Source organism: Hemitrygon akajei, chromosome 27 (genome assembly GCF_048418815.1).
Source record: "Hemitrygon akajei chromosome 27, sHemAka1.3, whole genome shotgun sequence".
Classification (NCBI taxonomy): domain Eukaryota; kingdom Metazoa; phylum Chordata; class Chondrichthyes; order Myliobatiformes; family Dasyatidae; genus Hemitrygon; species Hemitrygon akajei.
In genome coordinates this window covers 30,345,050-30,351,053 of record NC_133150.1, presented here as the reverse complement: position 1 = coordinate 30,351,053, position 6,004 = coordinate 30,345,050, and positions in this window count along the sequence as shown.

The following is a 6,004-nucleotide window of genomic DNA, read 5'->3' as shown; positions in this document are numbered from 1 at the left end:
TAGGAGTTGGGACATTATGTTGCAATTGTACAAGATGTAAAACATACATAAGTTATAGAGTCATGGAGCACTATAGCAAAGAAACAGGACCTTCAGTCCATCTAGTCTATGCCGAACTATTATCCTACCTAGTCCCATCGACCAGCACCTGAACCATCGGCCTCCATACCCCTCCCATCCATGTACTTACCAAAATTTCTCTTAAATGCTGAAATTGATCCACCACTTCTGCTGGCAGCTTGTTCCGCACTCTCACCACCTCATCACATGTATAATTCATATTCAGTTAAGCTTATTTTAATTAACTTTTCCCTCATCTTGTACTGTACTGTTAGCATTAATACCCTGTGCATGACAGCCTATGATATTAATAAAGTTGAACCTGAGATGCAGGTTAGGATGCGCCTGGAGTACTGTGCACAGTTTTGGTTACTCTGTCGTTGGAAAGATGTCATTCAACTGGAAAGAAGGTTTCACCAGGACTGATGGACCGGAATTACAGGGAGAAATTAAGGTGTTATTCACTGGATTGTAGAAGATTGAGCAGTGATCATGAGAGGCACGCAAAGGTTGAATGCAAACAATCTTTTTCCCAGGGGAAAGGGAATTAAATACTAGAGGGCATATGGCACTGAAAAGATTTAAAAGGGGCCCGAGGAGCACCTTCACGCAGAGTGCAGAACATATCTGGAGTCCTGACGAAGGGTCTCGGCCCGAAACGTCAACAGTGCTTCTTATAGATGCTGCCCGGCCTGCTGTGTTCCACCAGCATTTTGTGTGTGTTGCTCGAATTTCCAGCATCTGCTGATTTCCTCCTATCTGGAACAAGCTGCCTGAGGAAGTGATTGAAGAAGGTATAATAATATGATTTAAAAGACACTTAGTTGGGTACATAGATAGGAAGGGTTTATAGGGAGTTGCACCAACACGATGTTGGATTGGGATGTAGAACTGTTACATAAGCATGAAATTGTTCAGCGAGTTTTCCAGTGGTTACAGCTGCCTCTGCGTTGTTCTGGGAACTTCTTGGTTTCAGTGGTGGGTGTCACATTTACTTGAATCCGTCTGTTTTATTGATGAACTGTTATCAATGGAATTCCTGGTAGCAGTAGTCTGGTATGAGAAGACCACTCTACTTTTAGCCTTTCTCTTTTCTTTGTCTCTCACCGTGCTTCTCCTTCTTTGCTCCTGCAACACTTAATAGAATGTCTGTAAGCAACAAGGGTCATGCCTCATTCTTGACCTCCGAAGAACAAAAGTATCAGGATCCAGCAGGCAAAAACAGGTCTTAGCTGGGTACCTTGGTCAGTATGGAATAGTTGGGGGGGCAAAGGGCCTGTGTCAGTGCAGTATTGTTCTATAAATTTATAATTCTATGTTACATTCTTCATCTCTCTCCAATCTGTCTTTATCTTTGACATCTACACTCAGAGGCCTCTTTATTAGGCACATCTGTACATTAATGCAAATATCTAATCAGCCAATCAAGTGGAAGCAAGCCAATGCATAAAAGTCTATGGACCCGGTCAAGAGGTTTAGTTGTTACTCAGGCAAGGGGGTACCTAATAAAGTGGCCGCTGAGTGGAGTTCCTGCCCATCATATTTGACCTTTGACCTCTAACAATTAAGATCAGGAAGCTTGCTTCACTGTCATCTGTTTCCCACTCCAGATTCACACATCGCATCACCTTAATCTTTTCTCCCGTGTGGGTACAAAGCAATAAAAATCATTCCCTGAGCCTCTCCGTGCCATCTGGCCAATTTCTGTTCACACATCACTGAAGGTGCACTAACAGCATCAAAAATCTATTTCACTCATTTTCCTTCTTTGTATACCTACTACGGAAAGGTTTAGTACAACATGTACAATGTGACCAATCTATATAATCCAACTAATTCACCAGTCTTTCCAGATAATTTTCCTTTTACTGCCCCTGCAAATGGGTTAGGTTGATTCAGTGCGTCATTGCTCTTAGGTGAACTATTGACAAATATCCCTCAAAGGCACTATCATCACAAGTTCCTTGTTTCTGCACTCAATAATTCAATATTATATATTGTTCCAACTGATAACGTTTTTTGTTAAACAGGTACAAAGTACTGGAGGAATTTAGTAAGTCAGACAGCGTCTTATGGAGGGTCTAAACAATCAACGTTTCAGGCTGAGATCCTTTATCTGTCCCAGGTGCTGCCTAACTTGCTGAGTTCCTGCAGAATTTTGTGCTTGCTTCATAGGTCTACAGCATCTGCAGAATCTCCTGTCTCACTGCTTCTCTGTTCAGTTTGCTCTTCCTTGCTCTCAGGCTGCCTAAGAGCTAGGGTCTATCTTGTTAACTGTGCTTTCCTGTCTGCTATTTCTAATGCCTGGAAAGTGTCAAACACCTATGTGAAATTCAGTGTCCTCTCTCTGAACAACCTCCTACGAACATGTGCATCTAGGATTCCAGAGACATTGTGATCCCACAACTTAAAACTGGTACTAACTCTTAGAGTTCAGCGCAGAAACTCCTATCTGCTAAGAAGTCTACAACTGCGACTGATTCCAGCTATCAAGGAAAGCCATTTAAGGCAATGTGCCATTCAGATTGTTCTTTAAAGGTCTTATATCTTGGATTGACAGGAGTTAGCAAGGTTTTTATTAAGTTAGCACACACAAAATGCTGGAGGAACTCAATAGGTCAGGCAGCATCTATGGAGAGGAATGAAGAGTTGATGTTTCTGGCCAAGACACTTCATCAGGTCTGGAGAGGCAGGAGAAAGATGCTAGAATAAGAAGGTGGGGGTAAGGGGATAGTGATAGGTGATAGGTGAAACCAGGTGAGGGGGAAGGTAAGTGGGTGGGGAGGGGGTTTGATGATGTGAGAAGGTGGGAGGTGATAGGTCAAAAAGGTAAAGGGCTGAAGAAGAAGAAATCTGATAGGAGAGGAGAGTGGACCATGGGAGTAAGGAAAGAAGGAGGGGTACAAGTTGTACATTCTAAATCTGAACAAAATGGACTCTTCTTTCCTTCTGCAATGTTATTTGCATTAAAGATGTGCTCTACTCTTTCCACACGTGCAACTATGACTTAGTCATACCTACAGCACAGTCATCTTGACTTTTATGATCCCTTAATAAAACTGATGTATATTCAGAACACTGAATCAATAAATTATAACTTGGCTTCAGTAAGATATGTTGCTCGGGAGAAAAATAAGTTAGATCTGACAAAAGGTAGAGAGCCTTAATCCCAGAACCACTCCTACTCAGCTTCCTTTCATCTTCCTTGCCGTTTATCACAGTAACAAGTTGCAGTGCATGCCAACGTGAAATAAACACACTTAAGCTCAGCAGCTGGAAAGTGCTTTCACTCTATGAAGAGTCTTTAACATTTGTGTCTTCATCCAAGCATCAGAGGGAATTGAACAATAGGATTGCCAAAATTCTTAAAGGCTCTTAAAGTCACCTACAGGATATTACATCAGCTTTCTCTTTCAGAGTTGTTCCTCTCCATTGAAATGAATGGAGCCCATGGATCTGTAGCCAATTTCTCCTGATGCATGCTTGGTCTCCAGTTTTCCATTGTAGCTGTTGTGAAACTACGGGAATTGGTGCGCTGTTTCATGACTCTGGAATGTTCAGCACTGGAGCAGGGACCATAGAAGTGGTCTGGCATTCTCGTGAATAACTGCCGGAAATGATTCAGATTGTCAGTCTGGTCCACATTCTGCAGTGACGTAGTGGGGTCTAAATGCTATATCAGACATGCATTTATATCTGCTCTCCAAAGCCTGATGGGGAATTTTAGTAGATGTGTAAAAGTCATCTAACTTGTGTTGTACCTGATATGTGGGGGGCTTTATAGGACAGAGCCGTGAACCTTATATTAATACCTGACCTATGCTGCACCTGCCCTCTGAAATAGTATGTTGCTCAGATGGCAATAAATATTGTGGTATTTAAGAAATAAAGGCTCACTGGTGCCTTCTCAAGGGAACATGGAAGTGTGTAATGTATAAACACAAGAGATCCTGCAGATGCTGGAAAGAGAGAGTACACACACAAAAAGCTAGAGGAGCTCAGCAGGTTAGGCCTCATCCATGGAATCGAATAAAGAGTCACCATTTTGGGTTGAGACCCTTCATGAGGAACTGATGAAAGGTCTGGACCTGAGACTTTATTCTTCTCCATAGATACTGCCTGACCTGCTGAGTTCCTCCAGAGTTTTGAGTGTGTTAACTTGATAAAAACCTTGCTAGCTCCTATCAATCCAATATATATAAGAGCCTTAAAGAACTGGCTGAGCTACCCGAATGGCCCATTGTCTTGAGTGGTTTCCCTTAATAGCTGGAATCAGTAGTAGTTGTAGACTTCTTAGCAGATAGAAGGTCATTGCTGAACTCATGAGTTGTGCGTACAAAGTAGATCAGTCTTGCCAGTGATTCCTTTACTGAAAGAATGAATTTTCACTCAAAAAAATAGAGAGCAATGGAGAAAACTTAAGTTAAAAACAATTCTACTTTAAGAACCACAAGGGTTGTCATGGTTTCAATCAATTCGTGGGTGATCCAGGCTCACTCAAGTCACATAATGATTAGCAATGTTGGGACTAGCCATCTCAGCAGTTAGGCAAGTTATTCTCCAGAGAGGAGAAATATTGGGGCAGGATTAATAACATTTGAAAATAGTCATATGAGTAAAAATGTATGTATTATATGGTACACTTTAATTGTTTATGCTCTTTACTGGTACAATGTTTTATATGCATCTTCCTTTATCCAATGACTTACAGTTGGTAACTCAATATTCAATATTAAGCAGCCTAGAGGAAACTAAATGCTATATCATACCTGTGCTGAATCTGTTCCTGGGCTGTTGAATGGATGAAAAGGTAATGTTTTATTTTATACACATACAGCTGCTTGTTAATGTAAATATTTAATCGGCCAATCATGTAACAGGCACTCAATACATAAAACCAATGCAGATGTGGTCAAGAGGTTTAGTTGTTGTTCAGACCAAATGTCTGAATGGGCAAGTAATGTGATCTAAGTGACTTTGACCGTGAAATGATCGTTGGTGCCAGGTGGGGTGGTTCGAGTATTTCAGAGACTGATGATCTGCTGGGATTTACAGAGAATGGTGCGGAAAACAGTGAGAGGCAGTTTTGTGGGTGAAAACACCTTGTTAACGAGAGAGGTGAGAGGAGAATGGCCAATCTGATTCAAGCTGACAGAAAGGTGACAGTAATTCAAGTAATGATGTATTACAACAGTGGCATTCAGATCATCTCTGAACACATAGCACATCAAACCCTGAGCTTCAGCAACAGAAGGCCACAAACATACACTCAGTGGCTACTTATTAGGTACAGGAGATACCTAATAAAGTGGCTACTAAGTGTTTATAAATCATATTTGCCCCGGGAGTTCTATTTATTTATTTATTGATTGATTGAGATAAAGTGCAGAATAGGCCCTTCTAGCCCCTCGCTCCACGCCGCCCAGCAGCCCCCTGATTTAATCACAGGACAATTTACAATGACCAATTCATCTACGATTAATCTTTGGACTGTGTGAGGAAACTGGAGCACCATGAGGAAACCCATGTAGTCCCAGGGAAAATGTGCAAACTCCTTACTGGGATTGGGCCGGGGTTGCCTGACCTGTAAAGTGTTGTGATAACCACTACACCACCGAGTTTGGGAGATCTACGTGGAGGAAACTTTACTCTGTCCCTACCCCATTCTGTACCTACCAAGGGGATGCATCACACAGACATGATGTCTAAATGGAAGTGTTACCATCTGTGGAACAAAATCCCAAACACAAATGAGGAGTTTTAAAAAATTGAAGGACAGAAACGAGAAAAAATGCTGCAATACTGGTTCATTCCCTTTGAGATGTGGAAAAGAACAGTCTACTCAGTTACGAATAATGTGATTTCAAAGGCATTCCTTATTTATTAACATACCGTTAATTTACAAATAATATTTTGTGGGATCTACATAGAAGCTTGAACAACA